We start from the raw sequence: 12,231 nt of genomic DNA, 5'->3' as shown, positions 1-12,231 counted from the left end.
ATGATTCATGTTAGGATCTTTTCTAAAACGTAGTGGTCCCTGACTAGACTGAAATTTGATCCCTTATTTCGTTAAAATTTTTCTAAGTCTTTTTTTGTAGTTATCTTATTGTTGGTTACTAGATCTTGATCATATTTGTTTAACTCTTTTTGGTAATTTATAAGGTTAAATTCTAGATTATTCAAACTTAAAGGGCTGATTTTGAAAATTACGGGCGAAGTTGTTGAATTCGGCGAAGTTGTGCTTAACTTCGCCTTGGCGAAGTTAAGCGTAACTTCGCCTAAACCAACTCTGCCCTATATAAGTGATTGTAAACAGTAACAGTATCATTTTTTTTTCGAATTACCGGCGAACTTGTTCTAAACACCATTACATCCAGATCTTATTCTTCACTTTCGATTTCGATCTTGTGTTCCTAGTTTCTACTATACTCGTGGTATGTGTTGTCAATATCATCCAAACTTACTCGTTCGTTATAGTTTTACCCGGTTCGAGACCTCGGGTCGTCGAACCTTCAAAACCAAGTTTTTCACCTTTGTGTTACGTGTTCATGGACGTCCTTCACGTCTCAATATCATTAATCCATGCCGTTCTTCATTGGTGGATCGTTAAATCGGTCCGAAACGTCGGATATAACTTGTTTGAATCTGAACAGTCGCCGGTTCAGATTCAGGCGAAGTTAAGGTTTACGCGAAGTTATTCTCAACTTCGCCAGTGGCTTAAGTTCGCCTTCAGCGAAGTTATCCACAACTTCGCTTGAAGCTTAATTTCGCCTATGGCGAAGTTATCCATAACTTCGCCTTGAACACAACTTCGCCTATTTCAAATTTTTTATAAGATTTTAGACGAACTTACAGATGAAGCGAAGTTGTTCCCAACTTCGCCTCACCTTTAAATTCGCCTGTACATCACAACTTCGCACATGGTACACGGCGAACTTGTGAGATGGTTATATGGTCTCTAACTTGATTTGTTTTGTGCAGATATGGCTGCTGTTGGAGGTGCTGGAGGTGATGATGGTGATGAGCAACGACAATTCTTCCCAGCCCATAACCAATACATCACTTTGGATCCAGACGCACGAGGCGTTGAAGACTATAGGGAGATTATCACATTTCTCCAACGATCACGAGTTTTTCACGCGATCACTAATACACTACCCATATCTCTGCCCAACATTCAAGATTTCTGGCAGACGGTGTATTATGATTGCAGACCTGAGCCTCCAGTGATGCGAGCAACTGTCAATGGTCAAGACATACAGTTTTCCTCGGAAGACATACGGTTGGCTCTGCAGTTCGGTGATGAAACGAGAGACGACACAACGGAATTCGTAGCTCCTTTCCGTGACGGAGCTTACTTAAGGATGGGTTATTCGGGTCCGCTGGGGGACTCGCAGAGGAGGAAAGGCTTTCTGCTGGATCAATGGCGCTTTTTGATGCATGTGTTGATAGTATGCATGTCCGGCAGAAAGGCAGGAACAGACGGGATGGGTGCGACGATGCAATCGGCTATGATTGCGCTGACTTACAACCGCAGATATTCTTTTAGTCAGCTAATCTTTTACGAGATTGATCGTCAGAGACGGGCGATGGCGCGCGAGCGTTTTATTATGTATCCTCGGTTTCTACAAATGATTATTAATCATGTCGCTCCGTCTATACCGCAAAGACGCCCTATCAGATACGTTGAGTGCGTAACAAAACGTATCTTTGCTCAGTGCAGAACGTCGAGCACTCGTAGCAACCCAGAGCGGCGTCCCAGGCATACTCCACTTTTCGGGCATCTCATTAACCCGGAGTATGTTCCTGCAGGAGGGGACGAGTTCAGGGATCCGCAACCACATCAGGCGGCAGCACCTCATGCTGTATCAGCTGCGCCTGTTGTATCTTCTGCTGCTGTGCCAGCTACTATATCTCAGGCTGTGTCCACTGCTGAACATGTTGATCTAGATGCTGCTTTTAGTGGACATGGTTTGTTTGATATGGATGTCTCGGGTCCTCAGTTTATGGATGTTACCAGAGCAGCTACTTCGGTAGCCGACTCTGATCTAGACGAGACGTTTGCTGAGGCAAGAAGACTTATGGTGTCTCGGGAACGGACTACGGGAAAGAGGCCGAGAACCGTGGAGGAGGATGAGGATGAAGTGGATGAAGAGGAGGCAGTACAGATTGTGCTAAGACGTTCAAGAAGAGAACAGAGAGGGATAGGTTCGGGAGCTGGAGAATCTTCAAGACTAGTACGTTTTGCTCCACCTGCCTTATCTGGTATGTCTCTTATTCCTACTACTGCACAGGTTACAGCGATCGAGACGTCGGCACCAACAATTGTGTCCCTACCACCTCAACCACTTAATCCACCGGTGGTAGTTGCACGGTTTGTGGAGTCGACAATCACTTCTACTGCAGGGTTACCAAGTGTACCACCTGCGGTCACTTCTGCTGATGTTCCTCCAACTCCATTGCCTACTTCAGATACCGAGAGGATTCTTTCGCTAGAGCGGATTGTTGCTGAACAGTCAAAGACTATTGACCGCCTAGTGGAATCCAATCGACTACAAGCTGCCCTCCTGGTTGAACATGGACGAATAATAGATGCCTTCAAGGATTACTTGGCATCTCAGGGGGAGAAGACGTGTAGGGGCGATGAGTTGAGAACGAAAAGACGAGAAGATCATGACGATGATCCCAATGCACCTTCAGGTGCAGGTGATGAGCTGCCAAGAACCTCTCAGGCTCTTGGAGCTTCCACAACTGAGGGGGAGTCTACAAATGCAGCTGGTGATGATGTTGTAGTTGTGGATGACGACGCTGATGTTGAAGACGTTATTGATGCGTTGAAGGAGTTGGATGAGGAGGAGGACGATGAGTTGATGGATGATGATGACGTGTTGCCTATGGATGAGATTGAGAGGATTGGAGAACAGATTAATGTGGAAGATGTATTAGAAGAAGGTGAGATTGTGGATGATTCAGTGGAACATGAGATTCCAGCTGTTGAGAGATCAGAATTGGGGGATGAGAGCGTGATAGAAGATACAGTATGGGAGGAGCAGCCGAACTGGAAAGAAGGCTGTGCTCAGTGGTTTGTTAAAACCAAGAAGCCTGCAGTGCCAACGATGTTCAGAAAGACTTATAATATAAAGGGCTATGCAGAGTCAAAGAAAGGAATCATATGCTGGTTGTACGACAAAGAGCTGAAACTATTTGTGATCAAACGGTACGACGGCATTCAGTACTTTAAGAGATTGTTGAGATCTCTGAATTCCTTACCAGAATGTGAGGTGAAAGATTTAGCGAGATTGGGGCTGATCAATAGAAGTAATGATGATATGGCAAGAATCATTGGGAAGATCGTCTGGAAAGAAGCCATTAAAGACAAAAAGTTTGAACTGCTAAAGCCTCAAAAAGGAAAGTTGATAGAAGACAAAGATCGTGGAATGAGGGCTGACGGCAAACCTTGGATGGTAATGAAGTATAAACCAGTCCGTCATTTGAAAGAAGTACCGATGAAAGTTATGCCCAAGAACGTCCTAAAAGATTTAAAATGGTGGTACGTGGATTGTGAGACAGCTGAGGCGGTAATGGAAGATGAGGATGAACAAGAAGTACTTCGGGTGTACGACCCGATGCATCTTGTTAATCTATCGAAGGCTGATTTGAAAGTGCTCAACGAGAAGAAGATCTTCTACATTCCTGCTTGGAAGGATCAAGCTAGGAAATATCAAAGGGTAGTGTCGGTATGTGTGAGAGAAGGGGCGCACGCGTAGAGGTGAAGATTACAAGACTCAAGATTTAAAGATCAAGATATGAAGCTACTGCCAAGGGGGAGTCTGTTGGTACATGTGTGTCAGTAGTTCATAGTCTAGCATTTGTAATCGAGTCTGTAATGTAATTATGTTTTGTTTATGTTTGTTTTGTAATGCGCGAAGTTGTCAACAAGTTCGCTATGGCGAACTTGTTGAATCAGCGAAGTTGTTGACAACTTCGCCTATGGCGAAGTTGTCGTGTATATAAACTGTTTCAGACGAAACAGTTTGTGTTGGTCGTTTTAGGGTTTGTTTCAGTGTGTTTCGTATTGTTACGTGTCATCTTCTGTAATAGTGACCGTGAGTCACGTGTTCGGTTATCAATATAACGTGTTTGATTTATTGCTCGTGTGATTCTATCTCTACACTCGTAACTACCTGCGCAGGGATTCCGCACCTGCGTTGTTAGCGATATCCCGTGTACGATCCGACAAGGAACCTACAATGTTACCCGTTACAGTCTGATCTGTCTCAACACATACAGATGGCTGATTACAAGGATTATAAGTATAGTTATTATTAAAAGGTGGTGGAACTTTTGAGAATCCAATTCCCCCTTTATTGTTAGGAGAACGTTGAACACTTAGGACATGATTAAGCATCATGGAAGAGTTCCTAAACTATTCAAGTTTTCTATTTAGTTCTACCACTTTTACTTGATAATCATCTATCTGTTTATCCTTTTCTGATATAAGTTTGGTCTTTTCTTCCACTACCTCATAACTTAAGTCAATTACTTGTATTTTCTCAGCTAGTATAGCCTTAAGGCATCTTATGTCTTTTTCACCAGCATTTATTTTTACCAAAAAACTATTTTCCTTTTGTTTAGGGTAGTGGTGTTCTTCTTTTATATCTTTTAATTCCTTTTCCAAACTTACATACTGATCAGTTAAGGCATTCAATTATTCGGACAATTTGACACATTGTTCACACTGAGGTTCAGAACATACCTCTGAGAGCTGTTCATTCACTTATGCCATGTACGCTTGGTCCTCCACCGGTTCGTTTTCACATCTTCCAGTCACAATGTTCACCAAATTAGCTTGTTCAATCACCTTCTCCACTTGGATGTTCCAATTATATCCGCCATCCTGTTGAGACACCATGGCTCTTGTCTCAGCACCATTTCCATTCCCATTTTGATGAGTAGGAATATTCTGAATCCTTTCAACTCTTTCATTAGTACATTCTCTTGCAAAGTGCCCATTTTGTTGACAGTTGTAACAACGAACTTTGGACTTGTGAAACCCCGGTCTCTCTCCCATGAACTTTCTTCCTGTTTTCTTCATAAACCTTTTCACCCTTCTCACTATCATAGCCATTTGCCACTGCAGATCCATCTCCTCCATGTCATCAGCATCTATCTGATCATAATCCTCATCAAGGTTGCAGGGTCAACTATCTTTCTTTTAATGAAGTTCTCATAAGAAGCAATGAAAGAGGCATAAAGTGCAAAATGTTGTTCAGCAGATTTTACACTCATAGGATTTGAGTAATTCACATTTGAAGAACTTGTGGAAGAGTTACCAACTGAAGATTGAGGTTTTGAGGGAGTACTTCCACCAGCAACAAAGCATATATCTCCATCCATGTTCATTACCACATGACCATCTTGAGTAGAGTTTGTTTTGCCACCTAAGTAATAAGCAGCCGATTATGTTTTAGAGCTTGAGTTTGGAGAGCCTTTTGCACCCTATATTCCCGGATCCTGAACATGATCAGTAGTCTCTTTCCTTATCATATTAAGCTCATAGTTACGTAACTTGTTGACCACCTTTACCAAATCAAAACCTTCAAATTCTTTATCTTCTCTCATCAAAACAGTGTACATATCCCATTTTGGTGGAAGAGCGTCCAGAAGTTTTTCTACAATCTCATTCTCAGTATACTTTATGGAGTAGTCGTTCAACTTAGTCATCAAATGATAGTATCTTGTGATGATGTCATCAAGTGATTCATTCTTAAAGTACTTGAACACCGAGAATTGAGTTTTCAACAATTTTGTCTTTGAATTTCGAATTCCTACATTTCCTTCATAACGGTTTTCCAATGCTTCCCACAGCTCTCTAGCAGACTTGTACTTCCTGAACGTATGTAGAATCTCTTGAGGCAGTGTCATAGTTATGGCTGCTAATGCTTTACTTTCTGCTTCATACATCTTCTTCTCATCATCCTCCATCTTATTATACTTCTTTAATTGCTCACGACCTTCAAATTCCCTTGTTGGAGGAATATAACCATCCTGAATGCATACCCACATCTTTGCATCCTGGTACTTCACGTACTACTCAAACCTGTCTTTCCAAGCAACAAAATCAGTGCATTTAAGTAACTTTGGAGATTTAGTCACTGACTTAGCTTCAACCTCCATCTTTACCAGTTCAGTGATGTTTATCGAGGTCATATTTAACCGAAACGAGAGCTGAAATTATACTAAACTTTGTTCCGTGAACAGTTGATGGCGAAGTTATGTTAACTTCTCCTCAGGGACAAATTCGCTTAGGGCGAAGTTAAATAATTTTCTCTTTTAACTTTGCTAGAGGACAACTTCACCAGATTATATATCTTCACCAAAACCCTAATTACGACTGATGGCAACTTCGCTGGTCAAATCTGATTATTAGACTGATTCTTTGATTTCGAAAGGTTTAAGGGCAAGAGTGTGACAATCGTCAATTTCAGGTTAACTCCGTTAACTCAACTCCGTCAATTCAAACTTAAGATCACTGAATCTATAACACACACTTCATTACATTTAAACTAGGGTTTAAATGACGCTTAACACTTACTACATGTGTAGTCTTTCGGGATTTGCACCGAAACGCAAACGAGTTGACGCAAACGATTGATGAATAAACGAAAAACGTCAAACATAATAATTATGTGTTAACATATGTGTTACTTGATTATATTGTGTGTAATGCTAGACAAGAAACAAGAACTAAGTTAGTTAAGTTAGAAAAAAACAACAATTGAAAGTGGAGGGACTTGAGTGTAACTTGTTGTGTTTATAAATATATTCTTAACAACTAAACCCTAACTCTTATTTCTTTCTCCATACTTCCGATCGCAAACCCCCTCCCCTTGCTCCTTGGCTGCCGTCCACTTTCACACACATATACACCATCAATTCAAGCTTTTGATTGAAGAACTAGGTGCTAGGAAGGTATAATTGATTATCCTATACATCCTTATTACTTGATTTTGATGTTTGTTGGGTTAATAACAAACCCTAAGCTGCCGATTTCTTGTATGGTGTGTGTTAACATGATTGTTGTTGAATTAATGATGATTGATAACTAGTATTGATGTTGTTACATGTTGATTGTTGTGTCTATGATTTGAGTTCAAACAAAAACCCTAATCATGTATGTAATGGGTAATTGATGTGCATGGATGGTGTTTATGGAGTCTAGAGTGTTATATGAATGCATGATAGTTCATAGGTTGTTAATATATTGAGTTTGGATGCAAACAGTTTCTGGACAGAATGTGTATTTGATGTTTAAGTGACTATAACAAAGTGTAAATGTGAAAATTGGTTGAGATTATTGGTACTACAGTAAACTAGGTTAAGTCTAGTTTCTATAGAGTATAAATTTGTAATTTTTGGACAAGTGGAAACTAACTTTTATGATTTTACAAAAACGTTATGCAAAGCTGAGCTGTTAGACCTGCTGTTAGGTTGTTTTGTAAATGTTATATCTCATGAACTACGAGACCAATTGGGTTGGTTCCACTTCTGGAAGTTGACTCATTGAGTTAGGAACCTAACCCAAGTGGTCTTGCATTTATTGGATTTTTCGTTTAACGGGAATTGCAAATAACATTCTGTTGTGCATGAATTTGACTGTTATGAGTTTGCTGTAATGATTTGATGATTGTGAGAAAACTAAGTGGAATAAAAATATAATAAAATATGTTCTGGAAACCTAAGACATATATGCTTCTGTGATGATTTTTGGTAAATTAATTGAGATGCTATGATCAGTGGAATAGTACAATCTTTTAAGTAGAATTTATGTCTCGGTGAAACTAGCTGCTGAGTTTTGTGAAAATGCATGAAATATGATACTTGCTAATTTATTATCGTGTTTTGACCAAATTGCCCTTATGGGGAATAATGGCTAGTTAATTGTCATGATTTGACCAAAATGCCCTTACGGGGAATAATTGCTAGTAATGTACTTTATGAATACATGACACGTATATGATTGCTTACACATGTAACGTATCACAAATACATTGTTAAAGTCACACACGATTCACAAACGAAACACGAAACATGTTATGTGCATAGGTATTATGTGCCGGGTCTAGAGACTCGATAATATTCCGACACTTAAAAAAATCTCTTTGTTGTTTTAGAACGCTAGAGAGAGTTTTCTGTGACGCGCATCTTGGTGATTTAGTTTGGGAATTTCTTCGCAAACAGTGAGTTTCACTTTCCCCTCTTTAAACTGTTTTCAAACGCTTTTCACTTGGGGGAGATAACATACTCCACAACGCATTAAGATTTTGTTATAAATTATATATCACTTGTAAAAGCTAAGTGGCAAACGAAACATTTGAAGTCCTACACATCGAACCGGTTAATATTTAGAATAGCGAGTCACTGTTGAGTAGTACTACTGGGTTTGACAAACCCCACCCAACGCTAAACTCGACTGGAAGTCGAGCGGGTGTAATTTTGGCTAACACGTACCATGGTCTGGAGGACCTGGTGACAAGGCACTTAATAAACGAGTCAGCTTCGGTGTCGAACACTTAGTAATACTTGCTTTATAGGCTAGCTACCTATAGATATATAATTGACATAACACTATCTGGTAACGCTGTAATGCAAAACGCTGTAACGCAAAACGCTGTAACGCAAAATGCTGTAACGCAAAACCCTGAACGCAAACGCTAAATGTTTTATTTTATATACTTGTGAACTCACCAACCTTGTGTTGACACTTTTAGTATGTTATTCTCAGGTAGCCGAGGAGGGCGCGCGGTTTAGGAACATGCATTGATTGAAAACGCTTTTATTATGCAAACTTATTTTTAACGGTTATCATTGGTTTTAAGTCGTCCTGCGTGACGCAACTTTTGATTAAAGGTTTTTACGCTTCCGCATTTATTTACTCGTAAACGTTTTCATGGATTTGAAACTTTATTTTATGGTTTGATTATAACTGATGATTCCGATCCTGTTAGTTCACACCCTCTGACGGTAAAACTCCGTTTGTGGATTTTGAGGGTGTGACAAAGAGGGTGTGCGACTAGGGTAGTATTGTAAAGGAATGGACTGAACGAACGGTGTTTTACGTGAAACGATTCCGCGAAAAGTCTAGCGGAGGTATTTTAATACCCGTGTGATAATCCCGAACCACATGATTACGAGCAAAAGCTCTTATACCAATTGTAGGTTCCTATCCGGATCTACACAGGAGTATCTCGTACACGGAGGGTGCGGAATCCCCTAAGTATACGATTACGAGTGTATATACGAGATAACATAATGAATATGTAATAAACACGAACACGTAAAACAAAGGCTTAATTGTTATTAGCTTCTAGAGCTCTTAACCGATAAACCAGCTGTCCACAAACTATGAAGAAAAACCTTACAAAACATAAAGCCGAAGTTAGGTTATATAGGCCTGCGAGAACTTCGCCAAACACACTTGGCGAAGTTGTTCCTAACTTCGCTACTGGCTAACTTCGCTAATAACTAAACATTAACCAACAAGTTCACCAAAACGTAACAAACATTATACTAATTATAGACACGATAAACTAAAGACTAATGAACTACTGGCACATTGTACCAACAATACCTTGGCATAGTTTGTGTTCATCAGTATCACCCCGAATTGACTCCGACTCGATCAAAACATTTTGAGCTTCTATAGACTTTTTGCAAATTTTTCTTTCAAACAATATGTAAAGGTTGAACCATGGACTTACTAGCCTTGTTGACTTAGGCCTTCATAAAAAGTGTTTAGGACTTACTTGTTTGCCCCTACGTTACGTGGTTTTAATATACCCCTTTTTGTTTGATAAAATTATCAACATTTTTGTTGTTGATTTTGAATACTTTTTGAGTATTTTGCAGTTTTTTCTACTTTTCAATAATTTTTGATATTTTTTTAAAATTTGAAGCTAAAGCAAGACATAATTTTTCATTGTGACCAATCACTAACGGGCTCGTGTATGACTAACTATTAGGATTTTTTTCGTCATAAATATGACTTAATTGGAGTCGGCAACAACTTCATAAGAGTGTAACCACTAGCATATGTAGATATTTAAGTTTATATCACTATGATATTTACTCATTTGTCAAACCTATCTACACATCAAGCAATGATCTTGTTGGCTTTTGATCTACTCTTTTCATATGCTAGGTTCACCTAAGACAATTTCTTATCATTTTCCAAAGGTCGAATCGATTTCTCAAGATTTTATAGTATTTTTTAATTATCTGACTCCCTTTAAACAGAAGCTCCCTCTAAACGAGAGAATATATATTTGAATCTTTTTTTGGTTTTCTTAACAAAATTATAAAATATAATAATAATAAAATATAAAATATTTTTGGTTAGTCAACTGACTCATTTTTGTTTTTCTTAACGAAGGTAAAATCTTTTTGGTGAGTTAAAGTTAACTCATTTTCTCCCTCTAAAAATGTGACATATTTAAAAAATATTTACAATTTTATATACAAAAAGATAGATAAATTGTTTTAATCAAAATTGAATGATGACTTTAGTGAAAAGGTCAACAAAGCTGTTGTCAGATGGACTATCCTAAGCATGAATTATCACATCATATAACAAAGTTGAAGAGATTCAAATCAAAACCCAGCAGCTGATGCTGGATCTATCACTTGAGAAGTGCTCGACAAGTTGTGGTTGATTCATTTGAGCAAGGTTGGCATTGTTGAAGCACAAAGTATGAAACATTTCCCATTCTCTGAAGTTTGTCATCCCATGTCGCTTATGAAAGACTCGAATCCACCATCGAATGGTTTAGCATCAAAAAGCAAGGTTTCTTCTCCCATCATATGTTTGGTGCAACCACTATCTAAGTACCGAATACTCTTGATAGTCCTCCTTGATTGACCCTACATGCACTAAGCGTTTAAATAGACATGAGTTCCCGAGACTTAGTTGTCTCGGGAAAGTCGACAATAAATCGACAAAACTTGATTTTATTTTCTGAAAACAATTTATTTCTTGGCGACTCGTCGCTTGAAGAACAGTCCTTAAGAATCCAAGCACAAACTCGTTCCTTGGTTTTGGCAATTTTGGACTTTTGTTTTTTGAATTTTAAAACTGTTTTTGGTGAATCCTCAGACTTTTCAGTCTTAGGATTCCTTTTGATTTTATCCTTTTTAGTTTTCCAAAATGGTTTTCTCTTGCATTTTACTTTATTGACTTTGGATCTCACATCCACTTCACTGGCTTCATTATCAACTTGATCAGTCCTTGAATCTGGGCTACTAAAAGCACCTTTTGAGGACTGACTAAGCCGCCTTTGAATATCAAGTTGTTGCTTGAACCAGTGCTTGCAATGTCTTTCAAGGTGAGAAGAATGACCACAAACAAAACAACATTTTCTCCTAGGAGCACTATAGAACTCGTCAAAACTGTAAAAAGGTTGGTGTGGTGGGAAAGGTGATCCGTGGAAAGGAACATGATTATAAAACACATTTGATGGTTGACCCCGATCATCAAAAACATTAGTGTAATACGGATCAATAAAATTTTGTTGATAATGACCATAGTAGTTGTTATCAAAATAATTGTATGACTGAGGATTTTGTGATTGATTAGTTGTTTGAGAAAATGATCTTTTATTTGGTGGAACATATTTACATGAAGTACTCGGTTTATTATCATTTTCAAACACTTTTCTTTTACTAGAATTCACAACTTGACGATGAACAACTAGATATGTTCACCTCAACAAGCCTTTCCACCGACCCACTTTCTTCTACACAAACTTCTACAGAAGGTGGACTACTATTAGGATGAACTGAAGGAACATTTGAATCAACAGCCTTGGGAGCAGCAGGAACAAATGTCTTTGAAATTGGCACAGGACCAATACCATAGACCATTTCTTCCTCTGGAGGAGAGTTAAAATCAAAGTGAGGAAGGCTAGTATAGTTATCATTAAAAGGAGGTGGTACAACAGAACTATCATAGCCTATTCCAGTCTTTAAACTTAACTCCATTTGTGACCCAATTAATTTATTCATCTTTTCAGAAGCTAACTCAAAGTTTTCTATGGCAATTTTCTTTTGGGTTTACTCAATTTCTAATTTAACAATTTTAGCGTTTAGTTCAATAACATGATTTTCATGACGTCTGGCTAAATTTGTAGCAATGGAAACTTTTTCCCTAAGATCTGCCATATCATTACCATGA

Source organism: Bidens hawaiensis, unplaced genomic scaffold (genome assembly GCF_021521415.1).
Source record: "Bidens hawaiensis isolate Kalapana, Puna unplaced genomic scaffold, B.hawaiensis_p1.1 tig00019386_1, whole genome shotgun sequence".
Lineage (NCBI taxonomy): Eukaryota > Viridiplantae > Streptophyta > Magnoliopsida > Asterales > Asteraceae > Bidens > Bidens hawaiensis.
Note: the sequence above shows the minus strand (reverse complement) of the source record.